This window comes from Macrosteles quadrilineatus, unplaced genomic scaffold (assembly GCF_028750875.1).
Source record: "Macrosteles quadrilineatus isolate MER2022 unplaced genomic scaffold, UCM_ALF_1.0 Scaffold_1__1_contigs__length_201487025, whole genome shotgun sequence".
Lineage (NCBI taxonomy): Eukaryota > Metazoa > Arthropoda > Insecta > Hemiptera > Cicadellidae > Macrosteles > Macrosteles quadrilineatus.
This window is the reverse complement of record NW_026542594.1, coordinates 104,009,666-104,026,674: the sequence shown is the minus strand read 5'-3', so window position 1 is coordinate 104,026,674 and position 17,009 is coordinate 104,009,666. Positions and strand designations below refer to the sequence as shown.

Genomic DNA, 17,009 nt, shown 5'->3' with positions numbered 1-17,009 from the left:
GGGCAGACATTTCTGTTGCTGCAGCAAATGTTTTCCGTGGCAAGAGTTTATAGTACAGCCCCGTTTCACATTATAAACCTGTTCCGGGCTTAGGTTATTCTCAGCAATAATTTGCTCAAATTTCTTTGTAAACTCAGCTGCACCAGCAGGGTCTGCCGACAGCTTTTCGCCACACACCCCAAGAAAATGTACCCCATGTCTTTTTTTCCAAGGGAAAGCCATCCCTCACTTGCGACAAATTCCCCCTCCTCACCAAGTTTCCCATGTAAGATAACCGCCTTCTCCTTTAAGATAGGGCCACTGATCGGCGTTCCTCTTCTTCGTTCCTGCATAAACCACACCCAAAGAGCATCGTTCACCAATTCATTTTTAGGTTTTTTAAAGTGCAACGTGATGAAAGAGCTTTTTCCAATTCAATCTGCGTACAAAAATCCTCGATCGATTTTCGGTTTCGACGCCAGTCATTCACGGTGCTTTTACCAACCCCCAAATCTGTACAAATACTTTGGACCGATTCACCTTTGTCTATTCTCTCTAGAGCTTGCAACCGCTGTTGCATTGTCACAAATGTACGTTTTCGTTTAGCACTCATAATAATGTAAAGTACGTACAGTCACTTATAAGTTAAAGTTCAGTTAACACAACACAATTAAATCAGTTCACTAAGCAAAGTCACAACAACTACTGTAAATGTACACACACGAACGTCCGGTACTGTACTGAACAGTGAACACGTGTGCAGTGAACTAGAGCTAAAACGGAAGTCAGATTCTTATCTGCTTCCGTTTTATAGATACACAATTTAAAAAAACTCTATCCAGGCGGCCGGCCGAACCATCCGGAGGACGAACCAACCGAGGCCGAACGAGAGGGAGTCTACTGTAATTACAATGGCAGAAAAATATTGTATTTTGTTTATAACAAAATCTCTCTGAAAACAACATCTGTTGTATGGTATCCATTTTGATCGATTCCTTCGTCTTTATTTGATTCTAGTACTATTTTAACATCATCTGGCCGCTTTACCTGGCTAAAAGCAACATAAAGTTGACCATGGGTAAACACTGTTTTTTTCTTCTTCAAATAAATGCCAACTTTTGTTAAAATTTGGCCTTGTCCTTTGCTTTAATAATAAGTAATATTGAAAGCCAATCGCAATGGGAATTGAATACTTGTAAACTTAAACGGCATATCAGGATCTATAGATATTAGTTTAATTTTTGGCATGAAAAAATAAGTTCCCTTTGCCTACTCCAGTAATCACTTCTAACTTTACACTTTGTTCAGACATACCTAACACAACCAATCGTACTCCATTAACTAATCCAGACCCTTAAAATTGGGAAAATGTCTTATAATAGTATGCATATTACAGTACATATTACATATCATATGTATGCTTTAAATAAAGTTAAACCACATGTTTTAAAGTAAACAAAGCAGACATGACCTAGATTCCCATGTTATTTAAATATGAATTATTTTATTCCGTAACAACCTTTTGGCGCATAATTAAGAAAAATGAATATTTTTCCCCAAAATTTCATGCCGAGACCTTTAAAATGAGACCTCTCCCAGCTTTCTACGTCCTCCTGTTCGCTCACAATTTCATTGTAAAATTTTGGGCTTACGGAATTAGATATATAGATAAACAAGTAAACTACAACAATTTTCATTTTCTCCATAAGAATAACATGGGAATTTTAAATTACACTATTTTTGAATTTTCTCCGTGACCATTAGACATACAACAGCGCTTCAATATACTAAATTATTTCTTTTTTTAAGCTCTACAAAACGGTTTAAAAAGAAATTGCAAATCTTTTTGTTTTTAGAGTCAAAACTGGGAAAACCCAATTTTTACCCCATAAAACCCCGTTCCCATGGTCCGATTATGCTGGATCGCGAACTCGTTTGAATAAATGTAGGTTTACACGTTTATACCAAATTTCATCAAAATCGGATCACTTTTGCTCGAGTTATCGCGCTAACGGACACACATGTATATATATATATATATATATAAATAAATATGAATTTGAACGGATGGTGTCTTTGGCCTCTAGGGACCTCAAAATGAAAAAGTAAATCGGTCCCGGGTCCAGGTCTTACCATGAGTACTACGCTTATAGCTTATTCCCTATATGGGAAATTCGCTAAATATTCCCTATATGGGAAATTTGCTAAATATTCCCTATATGGGAAATTTGCTAAATATTCCCATTCCCTATATGGGAAATTTGCTAAATATTCCCTATATGGGAAATTCGCTAAATATTCCCTATATGGGAAATGCGTTAAATATTCCCCATATGGGAAATTCGCTAAAAAGTAATTTAATGTTTAATATTTATAAACAAAACTTAAGTGCGTACATATTCTACATAAATCATCGATTAACATTTACAAATTATTAATTTTAAAGTTTTGATATATTTTTCAATCTATTTTGTAATGTAGTCAATGTTTTACTAATTTGTGTTGTCTGTTGTTTCAAAATATTATTCTTTTTCGTGTCTTCTTAGGATATTGTTGTCAATTGTTGTTGTTTATACGTGTTAAAATAAAAGATACAATAACACAACGTTTTCTATTTCAAAAACTAAATTTCTATTTCGTTCGGCATAGAGAAATTTATTAATAAAAACAGTAGAATTATTTTGTTTTTAATACAAACCATTTTTATTAAGTTTTCCTTAGTTATTATTATTTATATATATATATATATATATATATATATATATATATATATATATATATATATAAAGGTTTGTAATTTAAAGGTTGTTTTTGTAATGTAATATTGTTTTCATTTTAGTTTGTATTATGGCCACTAATCAAAAACTGTATTATTGTAGTTTGCAGTATGTATAATTTTCACGAACGTTTTGCACCAAAATATAGAGTTGTTTACCTAAAAATGACTAATTATTCCGAAATCCTTTAAAAACCATTTGAAAGATTCTTTCCAATTTAGAGTAAGCAGCACGTGCACATGGTTAAATTGGTTAACTTCATTTATGATAATTACCGAAATCGTTAAAAAAAAGTGAATGTTATAGATGGTTCACTCTTCAAATATGTGATTTGGAAATTAACAGTTTTTACAGTAAAATATTATGTTTATTGTGTTTGTTGTGGTGAGATAGCAATAAAAGATAAGAGAACAAAGCACTGTAAACCTGCGAGATGACAGCGTGACGGTTCAGCGCCGATAACCAAGGGGTACGACAATAGAAATGCCAAGAACTACAGTTGAACCACTCAAAATAATGTATGATCAGTGCTATACACAGAGGCATTTATAGATGTAGAATAAGCGACTACATATCTTGGGCTGAACATACTTTTAATGTGATTCTGATTAAAATAATACGTTTTGACATGTATAACTATAGTTGTAATGTAATGCAATATCTAAAATGTGAAATTCCTAAAATAATAGAATTCCGGGATTGATCCCGGTATCCTGGGATTGGCTCAGACGGATTGTATCAAAGCCCTGGGATTGAGACCCCTAAATGTGGAGGAGGACCATCTTGCTGGTTGTAAATGCTGATCAGGGTCTGGATTTAGCTCTCCTTCATTACCCTGATTTTGTGCTATTTCTATGATTGTGGGATTAATAACCTTTTCCAACATGTTTAAGTACGCTTCACCAGTCAATTTTTACTCAAAAAGAAGGGACCAACTATCTTACTACCTAATATTCATCATCAAACATCATTTTCTCAATTCACAAAATGGCTGTACAACTTGGTAGTATTACAACCTCCAATGCAGTTGAGTTTTGCATCTTAAACCCCTGTTTTCAGAATAGGTATCAAGTACATTGAAGGGAAGTATTCAAGGATTGAAATCGGCCCATCCCTAGTTTAAACCCAAATTGGTTAGTTAGAATTTTTCATTGCAGCAATATTGTTTTCTTACTTAAAAAGCACCCCATTATTTAAAAAAATATTTTATAATATAAAGTCAGGTGACAAACACCAGAAATCGGCATACTCAATGTATCTAGAATGGGGGACGTCACCTGCATGATTTAATCTTCAAAACTACGTAAAACAAAACTTTAGGAATGTACTTACATTATAAAATCCAAATAAAGTTTGTCTGACTCATACAATGCGCTTTATTAAGCTTTGAAAAAAGGAAGCTATGCTGCCCCACCCTGTATAATCAAATTATTTACAACATTTGGTAAAAAATAAAAAAATATCGGTAGGACTATCAGAGTAATTGGGAATCAATTTTTCAGGTACATATCGTTACTGAGAATCGATACATTTTGGTATCAACACACTACTAATTAATTGTTGAAAAAAACTAGTCTTGAAAAGTCTGGAATTAGTCTTCAATTTTAAAATGGAAATAAACTAGACACCTAGATATAGTTACCTGACTTAAATCATCTGATAAAAGTACTTTAAAAAAATCTAAGTTATGTCTTGACACCCTAAAAAGTGTGGTGGGCATAGGATACCATTGTTTTAGTGAAGAAAGTATGTTTTTGCAGCACCATTTCATCCCAAGGCACTATATCATTGGAGGACGTTGCTTGCAGTTAATTTGAAGAAATCTCAGTTCTCTTCTTATAAGTTATCCAGGTCCACCTACTTACTTACGGCTTACCATCCCGTATATATGTCACACACATTTATCCATCCCAGATGCCTTACAAAGAATTGAGAGTGACACACTCACTTGTTGCTACAGTCTTTGTCTCACACAATTACTATGACCAGCGTGACAACTGTTATCTTGGCGTCTTCTTAGTCTCTGGTTCTTCTTGAGCTCCAGATTAATCTTGGTCAATTTAACACTCCTCTCAGTGATGATTGTGTTCAATTTTTTAAACATTATAATAGAATTCCATTGTTATATAATAAGATATTTACTTGATTCAGGTACAGTAAAACTTGGCTGTACTTCATCTCGATAATCAAACATTCAAATAATTTGATTCTTTAAGAAATATGTATATAAGACAGTGCCACTTAGCAGAAGACTGGATGACATCGTTAACCAATCAATATATTACAATAGACTCGCTTCATGATGGGTATGCAGGGTTGGTACGGTCAGGGAAAACCTGGAAATGTCAGGGAATTTTGTTGGTCTGGAAAAGTCAGGGAAAAGTCGGGGAATTTCGGAAAAAATCTGGAATTTCTCTTGAAAGACTACATTTTTTACAGATATGCTACATTTTGCATCTACGTCTCAATACTTGGTCAAAAACATACTTGGTCGATGTAACAAAAACATCGGGAACCTACCATTGATATAAAAAACATCGAACATCGACAGACATTCTATCATCACCCTCTGATTACTGGCTTAATTGAACGCACCGAGCTTCCAGTGTTTCTACACGACCAAAAGAATATAATCCCGGTCACTTGGTTAAGAAATCCCGTTTAATCCCTTAAGATTTTTGATGTTAAATTCTGAGTGTTGAATTGGACATATTTCGTTTAAATAGTTGTTTTAACATTGCTATTATATTTTGTTAAGGTAATTTTTTCGATTGGGGTTAGTTTTTCACTAAAATAAAAGCATAGTAAATAAAAACGGACGTCATAGCCAAAACTCCTGTTTTATCCCACATCCCCTTCAAATCCCGCTCATGCTCTAAAAATCCTATTTTCGGGATCTTATCTATCTTATCTGACAGGGGCAGGTCGAGACCTTTAAGCACTTCATCCGAAATCAAATTATTGCGCACCCCAGACAATTGCTTTCTTGTTGACCTACAAGTTAAGGCGCCCAATGAATGCCTGTAGCTTCCCAATTAGTTCATCCTCAGGAAGGTATCTACCTCCAGCCATATTTCCAAGAGTTATCGATCTAGCGTCAAAGAGCTCGTTACAATCAAAGAGTAAGTGATCAGCTGTCTCTTCTGACCTATCACAGTACCTACAGATCGGTTCACCATCATATAAGCCCATCCGTTGTAGATGTTTCCTGAATCTTCCATGACCAGTTATCAGTTCAACAATTAATTTAATTCTTCGTCTGTCTAGTCTCAAGAGGTCACAGGCAACCTTTTTAGAAGGCCTAAACAGAGTAAGCTTGCTGACCCTAAGAAGGGGAACATCGACCCAGCGTTTGCGATGCATTTCCTTGGCCCATGACGCAATCGCAGAACATGCACTGTTTCGTGAGATGCCACAGAAGGGTTGTGGGCCTATCATTGAAGTCGCAGAGGCAGTATTTGCCAATCTGTCTGCAGCTTCATTTCCTTTAATGCCTGAGTGTCCTGGCACCCAGTAAAGCGTAAGGTCATTTCTCCTACCCAACTCAGACACAGAAGCAAGGCAATCCCACACGAGCCTGGAGTTGAATTCGTAAGAGTTTAATGCTTTTAAGGTCGCTTGACTATCAGTATAGATATTGATTGTTTTGTCTCTGATCTCTTTGTTAAGATGTTCTTGAGCACAAACTAGAATGGCAGTGACCTCCGCTTGAAAGACAGTTGGGTACACCCCCATTGGAAGACAAATGCCAGTGCCTCCATTCATCCAATGCACACCTGCTCCAGTGCCCCCATTTTTGATCTTAGAACCATCAGTATAGCATTCTAAATCACCTGTGGGTATGGGTCCTTTTCCGCCAGACCAATCCTTCCTATCTGGTATTAGTACTTTGAAAGGCTTTCCAAATTAGTATTTTTTGGACATGTGTTCTGAAGGCAAGTGCAATTCATCATTATGTACCACCTGAACAATTTTGGAGTGCCCTTTATTGTTTCCTGAGGACTTGCTACCACCTTGATGTAAATGTCGATAGGTAGCATATCAAGCAGACAGTCAAGAGCCGCTCCAGGACAGCTGCTTACTGCCCAAGTTATCATTATAAGAGCAAGCCTCTGAACTCCTGCTAAAGCTTTGACAGCTATAGTAGATTCCATCTTTGGCCACCACACAAGCGAACCATATGTAAGGGCGGGTCGAACAACAGATACATACAGCCAGTGCAAAAGTTTAGGCTGTAACCCCCATGTGCCACTTACCATCCGCCTGCATGCCATAAGGGACCATTTGCCACGCTCAGTGACTTTTTGTAGATGTGGTCCCCAGTGAAGTGATCTGTCCAAAATTACACCAAGATACTTCACCTGATTCTGCAGCTCTATTACAGTGCCCAGCAGTCTTAGTGGGCCGATCCCATCCAGTTTCCTCCTTCTTGTGAAGGGTACCTTTACAACTTTCCTGGGATTTATAGAGAGCCCATCTTCCTGGTACCAACGGTCCACTACCCTTAAAGCTCTATCCATAAGGTCAGTTATGGTTCCGTGGAACTTTCCAACCACAAGGATTGCAACATCATCAGCATAACCTAAGGCGAAAACCCCACTTTCGTTGAGTGTCCTTATAAGGTCGTCTGCTACCAAATTCCAAAGGAGAGGAGAGAGAACCCCCCCTGAGGGCATCCTCGAGTAGTTCTTGCCTCGATCGTGTCATTATGGAGTGAGAGCCTAACCTTCCTACTGTGAAGCAAGGATTCAATCCATCTACATATTATACCGTGAAAACCTCTTCCTCTCACCGCATTAAGAATTGCTGGAGTACCAGTATTATCAAAAGCACCTTGAATATCGAGAAAGGCACCCAGGGCCACTTCACTGCTCTCTAGAGCTTTCTCAATCTTGCTTACAAGTTGGTGCAACGCAGTCTCGCATGATCTTCCTGAGACATACGCATGCTGATTATTATGAAAAGGATGTGTCCTAAGAGCTGTATCCGTCATATATCTTGAGACCAACTTTTCTAGGATCTTAAGGAAGAAAGAAGATAGAGAAATGGGTCTAAATGACTTAGGATCAGTGTAACTATCCCTTCCTGGTTTAGGAATAAATGCGATACGCGAATTACACCACCCTAAGGGAATGTGTCCTAAGGCTAAGCTGGCTCTGAAAAGTTTTCGGGATAAGTTAATAATCCCACGTATGGAAACACTGCTAGTACCGGGATGGGCGGAAGGATAGGCCTACATTCATCGTTTCAATTTCAATACGATACTGAATACAATTCCTCATTGAATTTATAAAAAGAGAAAAGAATTTATTTATAAAAATAAATACATCTGCCTTAAAAAATAAGGTTGCCAATGACACAGAAAAAATTATACAAGATAAAATTGTATAAGACTGATTAGTTTTGATGTTTGCCATATAGATGATTTCTCATTATGGTCAATGAACCTCTTAATGTTTCATGAGTAATAATTTTCAAAAAGGATCTGTCCAAATCATATTGTTTCCAAAAGTTCACAAAAAATTTTGATAATGTTCCTCTTGAACCAATAAACAATCCAATCACCTCAACTTTCCAAATTTTAAAATTTTGCTTGAAATATTCAAAGGTAGGATCATATTTTTTTTCTTTTCTTCATTTACTTCGTTAGGTTGATTTATGTTTATTTCAAATCGAATTGTTGAATCGAGAATTATGCCTTTGTTAGTATCTCTTTCGATTAATAAAATATCTACTCTTCTGGTGCTTCCGTTAGAAGACAGACAGTGTACTTCTTCTTGCACTTCCCATGTGTTATACCTTTTTCGGAAGGCATTTGCTATGATACTTATTATTTTGTGGTGCCTAGTGATTCTTAGAAGTTCACCAAACGGACAGAAGCGAAGGGCATGTGCAAGGGTTTCAATCTCACACCAGGCATGCCTGCAGTGGTTATTGCCCTGACTTCTGCTGTGGAGAACACGCACTGGCACCACATTTGCAATCATTTGTATACTGTCTTTCCACTCAGATTCTGACAAGCTTCTTTATTAATAATACTTTTATTTCTCGGAGTATAGTCTTTGAAAAGTTATTTATTTTTATACCTTTTACCCTTTCAATGCTGATTCAACCTTTAATAAACTAAAAAAAACTGCACTTGTAGGAGTTTATAAAAAAAATGTTATCCTGTTAGTTGAAACATTTAATAGTTTGGTTTGGTATTACTTTTTGTCTCCGGTACAAGCATGGTAGTTATTTTTCCTATATCACATGTTTCTTCCGATATAAGCCGATGATATCGCAAGCAAAATATCAATATATATATCAGTATCAGAAGCACCGTATCGTCTATCTGCTAGTGTCAAGTCAAGGCCAAGTAGAACATAAAGTGTGAGGTTAAGTTAGTTGGTACTCTTAATTTTCCAGATTCCAGATGTTTAATTCTTTTCTTATTGGTTTTATGAGTAAACTATTTAGGCCTACATTTTTTCTAATAATTCTCGATTCTGACTATTCGATATCGTCTTACGGTATACCTGGAAAAAGTATAATATCAGTCTGGAAAACCTGGAAAAGTCAGGGAATTTCATTTTCCAAAATCAGTACCAACCCTGGTATGATTGGGACACATTTAAATATGTAACATTAGCAAACTGCAATACACTGCACTGATCTTAACTTTTCAGGCCAAATTTATTTAGGTTTTTCTCCTTGAGGAGATCCGGATAATTGGCAATCCAAATAAATGATGAGTCGGGATGGGTTGAGTTATACACTATTTACACTTTTATGTATTTAGGTTTTCTTTCTATCTCTAACATTCTTTTTATCTCTTATGTCACTATATGTGTCATTTTATCTTATGTCACGCAAATCAAACATAGAGAGAAGAACACTTGAGATTCTCTTACCTTATTTTCCAAATTAAAAGAGATATTTAAAATGTTGACCGTTTTTCTCCAACTAAAAAAGTCTATTACGAAATTCTTCCCTGACTTTTCTAACATGTCCACCATGTTAGCCCTGCACTCAGTCGGGATTCGATGCCTTAACTCTTAAGGGGATGTTTTATAAACTATGGATTTTATGTGTTCCCATGAAAAACAAACCAATTGTGTGAGGTCTGGAGACCTAGCTGGCCACTCTCCCTACTTGGTTCCCTGCTACCAATCCATTGATGTGGAAAGTGTTGGTCAAGCCACTTTCAAACAGCTATCTTGAAAGTGGAGGAGCACCATCTTGCTGGTAGTAAATGCTGATGGACCCCGTCCTAGTTGGACGACAAGAGCGACGCGACAGACGTGACAAAATGGCAGCGGCAAAATGTGTATTTTATATGGATGGAAAGAGTAATGACTTAATAACTGAACCTAAAGAAATTCAAGTCTGATGTTGCACTTAAACAATGATGTAGTACGATTAATTGCAAATTCACCAAATACTTCTACTTGTTGTTCATCAAGGACTCTTCCTATTCTTGTCTTATTGGTAACTTAACTAGTTTCAGAAGAGAAAGCTTCCTAACTAAATCATTTACAGCTGTATGACTCAAGTTCTTACCTGGATATTTTGATATATTTTTTTTAATACTTTTAAATACAACTCAGTTCTTCTGGAACACTTATGTTCTGCCCCAAAAATAAAAATAATGTATATTATTTCTTCTAAAGTGTACACCATTTTCAATTACTGAGAAACAACAATAATTCTTAAAACTTCCTTAACTGTCACTAACACGAATCCTACTATAGAAAATGGCCCCACATATGGGTTTTTCTTATCAGCTATTAGATTGCCTTTCTTCGCACAAAGTAAACGTGATTTAACTCGTTTGTCTATCTGTATCCATGATTATTAATTGTTCCCTTCAGGCTCAAACGTGTCTAGATTAATTTCTCCATACAAAATTATTTTTTTAACTGCCATTTTGTAATGATAAGAGACAGGAATAAAACTTCAATACATAAATGTTTGTTTAAAAAAGCCCTTTCACATTATAATTTGTTATACCTTGATGTTTTGGAATTTTGAGAAAACTGAACAATGAGTTTACAAGGAGTGTGAAGATAAATTGGAAAGTAGTTTTCCACTTCAAGGTAAACCCAATCAGGGTTAAAATTTGTTGTCCTGATCTTTATAGGATTATTTCAAAGGTCTGTCTAACTTGGTAGATCTGTATTTAGATAGCTCGATCTGTAGGCACAGGCTTACAGCTAATTTTCTCTTTTTGAAAAAATGTGACAAAGTGAGAAAAGTGTATTGTACACATGGTTAAACATGGGTGTCTAACCAACCTGGGTACCGAGAATTGTACTTGAGATAGGTACAGACCAGGGATTACAATTATCACCAATAGCCAATAAGCCTCAATTCATTGTTGATTCATTCATGCTCACGAGTGTTGCCACGATCACGAGTGACAATCCCGCTATTGCCGAGACTTGCGAGGGTTACGGTCATCGCAAGTGACGATCATGGTATTGCCCATCCAAATAATCCTGCAAAATACCTACAGGTGTAGCCGCGATAGTGAGATCATGGTTATGGTATCACCGATAAGTCTCTGTGGGCTGGATGAAATCTGTTTGCAAGCCGTAGCCCAGACAGCACGTGAGCTTGGACTAAACTTGGCTTTTACATATTTCTGAATTGGTATGACAAACTTGGAGTTTGGAACCCACTACAAATTTAAAACAGCTTTGGTTAAGTGAACTTGTGCGAATGAGCCAAAACTAAACTTGCTTTATTTACATATATAACCTGGTTGGCCAAGTCCAAAATTTAAACACCTAACCAGACCCACGACAAGCTTGTTCATGTGAGTCTAAAGTGAGCAGTGCCATATGACAAAAGAATTTGCCCTCCACACCTACCCACAAAACGCTCCTAAAACCTGTTTCTTTGTGCTGAACCACCATTTTTGTTTGATTTAGACTTCCTCACTCTCAGTTGTCAGTTCTCACTTATAATTTGGTGTTGTGTTGTGAGTTACTTGTTTCGTTGCTAGTCGTGAGTTTTGTTTATGGTTTTGATACCAAGACGAAGCGGAGAAGAACTAAGGGAATCATGTAAAGGTAAGATTTACACTCCTCTTATAAAATTAAGCATAGATCGAAAATATACTTGTGTTGGTTAGTCTATGATGATAAAGTAAGCCAAATTAAGTAAACGATTAATTTCATTGCATCAAGAACTCGTAGAATTTTGTTTATAGCCTAAAACTTTTGTGCTTTATTCTTTGTCATACTCAGCGCTTCACTGAATCGACAACGTCACTCACTATACACTAATCTACTGCTGAATTCTACAACAGAACAGTGTCAAAATTTTTGTTTAACCTTAACCTAGTCTACAGATTAAAACAAGCCAAACCAGTATTTTACGTTGTGTGTATTCAGTAGCCTTGTTGATAAGTGTAAGTTCCTTTATCCTGTAATCATTATAGCTAAGAAAAAACCGCCTATTATAGCTAAAAAACTTCGCGAAAATTACTCAAATTTTGTGTCTAGTAAGAAATAAAAGTTTGATAACAATTTTAAAAACGAGAGTAAGTTAACACCCTGTGTTTGCAACACCAACAAATGCCAAATAATCAAATAATTCTAATAACAAACAAAAATTATTTAAATAATGAATTTTAATAAACCTAATCATTCTAATGCAATTGTATTTTTTTATAGATCTTCTGAAGCATGCGGTGGAGTTGATGGATTCATAAAAGAAGTTGAAGGTGAAGTGGAAGATAGTGGGCATTGTATTTATTATATTAATAAATTGTCTTGAAATGTGAATGTCTTGTATTTCTTAACCTAACAGATAAATTATAACCAATACTTTTTTAAGATCACTTAAGACTTATAAATAGGCTTCATTTTATTATCTGTAAATCTTTCTTGGAAAAAAATTAATTATTTTTATGTTTAAGAAAAGGGTGAGCTAAGTTAGCATATGAATGGTGTGAAACTGCTTATATGTTAAATAGGTATAAATTATATTACTATTACTATAGCCTATTATTATTATTATTATTATCTCTGATCATGACAGTAATTGAAGTATATAAAACTTCGTACCAAGTTCTGAGTGAGTCTAAAGGTGTGAGCTTGTTTGTCCAAGTCCAACATGTGCTAAAACTAATTCCAATATGAGTCTAAGCCAAGTCCAATATGAGCCTACTAAAATTGGGCTTGGGTCCCCAAGTCCCGAACAAGTCCATAATGAGCCTGTTTAATTTATCAGTGTGAGCTTGTTTGCCCAAGTCCAACATGTGCTAAAACCAATTCAAATATGAGTCTAAGCCAAGTCCAATATGAGCCTACTAAATTTGGGCTTGGGTCCGCAATTCCCGAACAAGTCCAAAATGAGCCTGCTTAATCTACTAGACCCGTTTTGTATCCATCATTCCAAGCTTAGAGTGGGTTTGTGCCCATGAGTTCACTGTAGGTTTGGGGTTGGGACTTGGGTTGGACTTGGGGAGCCAAACCCATAACAAGTTGAACAACTGCCAACTTCGGTCTCTAAAACAAGTCAAAACCAAGCCTACAGACTTTGGTCCCTGAGTCTAAACCAGGCTTGGGAACTTGGGCCAATGGACTTGGAACAAGTTCCCAGCAAGCCCATTGTGCTGTTGGGGAGGTTGGATACCTCTGCTCTAATGTATATTAAAAAGCTTACTATTACATATTTAGGGTTTTTGGGATAGTTATTTGTGAGAAAAAAATGTAAATAATTTTGAACAGAGAGAAAGGAAGGAACTGACCAAGAATTTAACTGATGTATTGAAACTAACACTAGTTTTAAAATAATTTGTTGTTATATTTGTTACAGAAATAAGTGCAGGCAAACGTGCAACTAAACCAACGAATATGTGTGATGTAGACATGTAGACTAGTTTTGTATTTCTACCATACCACTCTTACACAGCTTTAAAGTGTAATACAATTTTGTAGTTTGTCAGATATGTGACATTTAAGAACTTTAATGTTAATATGTTTTTATGTTGGACATTGATTTATTTAAATAACTTACTTAGTAATATCTTAAAATGATGTTAACTTTAATATAACAATATAAATACAATTAAATTAGTATTGGACACATACATACATTTATTATTAATATTCTTCCAGTCATAAAATAGGTAATTTTTATGTGTAGATGCCTACTTAATGAAACAATAAATTACCATCATTTCTCCATTTACATCTTTTCATAGGCCCTACCTATAAAGTCAACAATACACCTTGATTATATTTGCTGCACTCTTTTAGATACGTTAGCTAAATTTGTACAGTGTTATAACGTAAATCTTTCCAAGTTACAAAGTTGTTGCTTTTCTTAAATGTTTGGTTATAGAAACGTTTACAAATTATGTCTTATACATAACAATGAGCTTTAAAACTGAGAATTAAATGTGTTGTAGTTTTAAAAATACAGTACTGTAGAATCTCAGTAGTTTCTCTTTGAGCTAATACGGCATCTCTGATGTTCCAGTGGCATTTCAATGCTATAGGTGTATTTATAGTTTTGTTACTTGAGTCAAATGACTAGGAGTTATTAAATAATGAGACTGACAATTTGTGAAATTTTTCTTTTATTTTGAAGCTTGATGGCTGATTTTTCATGACCTTCCACCTTTCTGGGATCTTGCTAATCTGTCACTAGTGATAGACTAGTGTATTCAAAGATGTGTAATAATCCCAAGCACAAAGATAGTGTTTTCAGCCTGCTTACAAACCAATAATTTTACCACCAATCTTATTTGTATTAATGCAACTCAAACGGGTCCTGTCTGTGAAGATACTTGAAACTTACACTTAAGTATAAAACTATATTTTATATTGAAATATATAGTTGTATGTTGGTTATTTTTTCTAAACATTTACAATAAAGCAACGATTAGATGTCAGATTGTACTTAGCCTTTTTCAGTATTTCACTCTGAAGATTGGAAACATAGTAGTTCAGTGTATCACTGTACTGTATCTGTATTACAATTTATGTAGGCAATATTAATCTGTATATTAAAGAGTCTCTTTTTGGTTTAAGCCTAGACAACTGCATCTTTTAACTTACAGTAGTCCTCATATTAAGGAGGAAAACAAATAAAATTTAGAGAACATGCCAGAACAGCTTTTGTTTAAATCGTGAGTGTTATCATAAATTATTTATTTGTAGTTTTTTGTTTTGGATTGGATGTCAATCAAAACTAATCAAGGAGGATTTAACCAAGAAAAATTTTATGTTTTGACTTTAAATATCATAAAAAATCCATAAAAAGCAAAAGGATAATGTTTGAAAGATTATCTTGTTTACTTAACTAGAAATCTATGCAATATTTGAATGTTTTTTGAATGTTGCTTTATTTGAATGATAGAAATAAATCTTAAAATGTTGTTAGTTAAATTAGATATTTCATGATTTAAGTGAAATAAAGTTTTTAAAGTCAGTAATTATTCATAAGATGTTAAGTTTATAAGAATGTTGATGTGATATAATCCATTAATTAAACTAAACGATTGATACAAATTTAGAGGAATACAACTATTTCCATAAACTTTAAAACATCTTTCAGTTTGTTTAACAACTCGAGTTACAATAATAAGATAATTTTCAACCGATTTACAAAAACATAGTAGTAATAGGACCTACTGGTATTTAGTGATAATACCTATTTAATTTTATTTAGGCCTACATCTTTTGTCAGACATGCTTTTTTCATTAGTTTAAAATATAAAATAGTTTGTTTCCTAAATTGTTTTAAAGTAAAGACAACGTTTTATTACTTTTGTTTGGCTCTCTTTTTTATCTATAAGTTTATAGTAAATGTTGTTTTGTTGAGTTTTTGTATTCTGATAGCTTACATTTTTGTAATTGTTTCAACTTGAATACAAATGTGTTAAATTAAAATCTTATTCTGTATTGATGTCATTTCTTTGTCTTTGTATTCTTATACACCCAATTTCAATAATATTGTCAACCAATGTATTTATGTTTATGACAACCTATACCATAATAGGTAACCATAGTACCATAGTAGGTAAGGTGTAATGTCATTGCTTGCTTCAACTTTATCCCCATAAATTAATCCTTTTTCTATCATTCTTGAACTTATACAACAAAATATATATTTTTACAAATCATAAGTTTTTAATTAATTAAAAGCTTGTTTGACCCATATAGAATTCCGTATATAGTTGAGTTACTATGCTTATACTTAAAAAAATACATGTGTTCCACAATAACTCTACAGGTAAAAGACCAGGAGGGTGTAGGATTTCTGGAAATATCCTTAATGGAATTAAAAAATATTCTTTAGTGGATTTTCTAATGCGATATCTACACGTATCAGGATTTGTTATTTTACTCTTAACCACTAAAACTTAAGTTTAATTTCAAAATTTTAAAGTTTTAACCACTTTTATGAGGTAATAACAGTTTCTTTACCTACTCTATGGGCGCAAGGGAATTAAAACTGCACACAGTTTAAAGTATTAGAGCTTACACCAAGCTATGAATATAAAAGTATCATATTAAAAATCCACCCTCTCCTTCCAAGTCGATCTCCCACCTTATAGCCACCACACGTGCATCACTCTAAATCACGTTTACTTCTAGATTAGATGGAGATCAAGTTAAATTTAAAAAAAGTCTATTTTTCAAATTTTAACCCCCTTCCCAAATTTTAGAATCTCCCCCATGTTATTCTAATGGAAAATAACATAGAAACCCCCTTACCCCCCAAAAACGCCCTACTTCTAATATGTTGAAAATTTATCAAATTTTCCTTGTGTTTTTAATTATTTAAGTATTTCAGGACATATATTTGTACTTTCAATTATCTCAACTCTAAAGGGAAACTTGCTAAATAGACATTTTAAAATCTTCACCCCCTCAAAAGATTTTAATTGGCGGATTTTCCAAATTATTCATATGAGCACTACTTGTGAAATGGTGTATAGTGGGGTTGTATAGTTGCATATAGTGGCAGAATACTTCAGTTCTGGCGGGGAGGCTGCAATTTTAGGTGGTCATAGTATACAAGTTCCTGAACCTAAAAAGTTTTTTTGAGTTTTTGATCAAACTCGACCATTGACAACCTATGTCGATATAATTTATTTAAGTACTTGTATGCCAAATTTCATTAAAATCGGTTCACACATTTGGGTGTTATAACCAATTCATGGCGACCCAGCATCCTCTTACGGCCGCCATCTTGATGACGTCATTACGGACGACCGAGGTCCTTAAAAATTTGGGTCTGGGCGGTTTT

The 17,009-nt window shown here is 34.7% G+C and overlaps 1 protein-coding gene across 1 annotated transcript in view; it reads left to right on the top strand.

Annotated features, from left to right (window-relative positions):
- Positions 1-15,629, top strand: part of LOC129003275 (pre-piRNA 3'-exonuclease trimmer-like) — a 242,907-nt gene extending 227,278 nt beyond the window's left edge. Inside the window, exon 14 of the mRNA XM_054431591.1 lies at positions 13,566-15,629. The gene's annotated coding sequence lies outside the window, so the exon portion shown is untranslated. The remainder of the gene's footprint in view (positions 1-13,565) is intronic.
- The last annotated feature ends 1,380 nt before the right edge of the window (positions 15,630-17,009 follow it).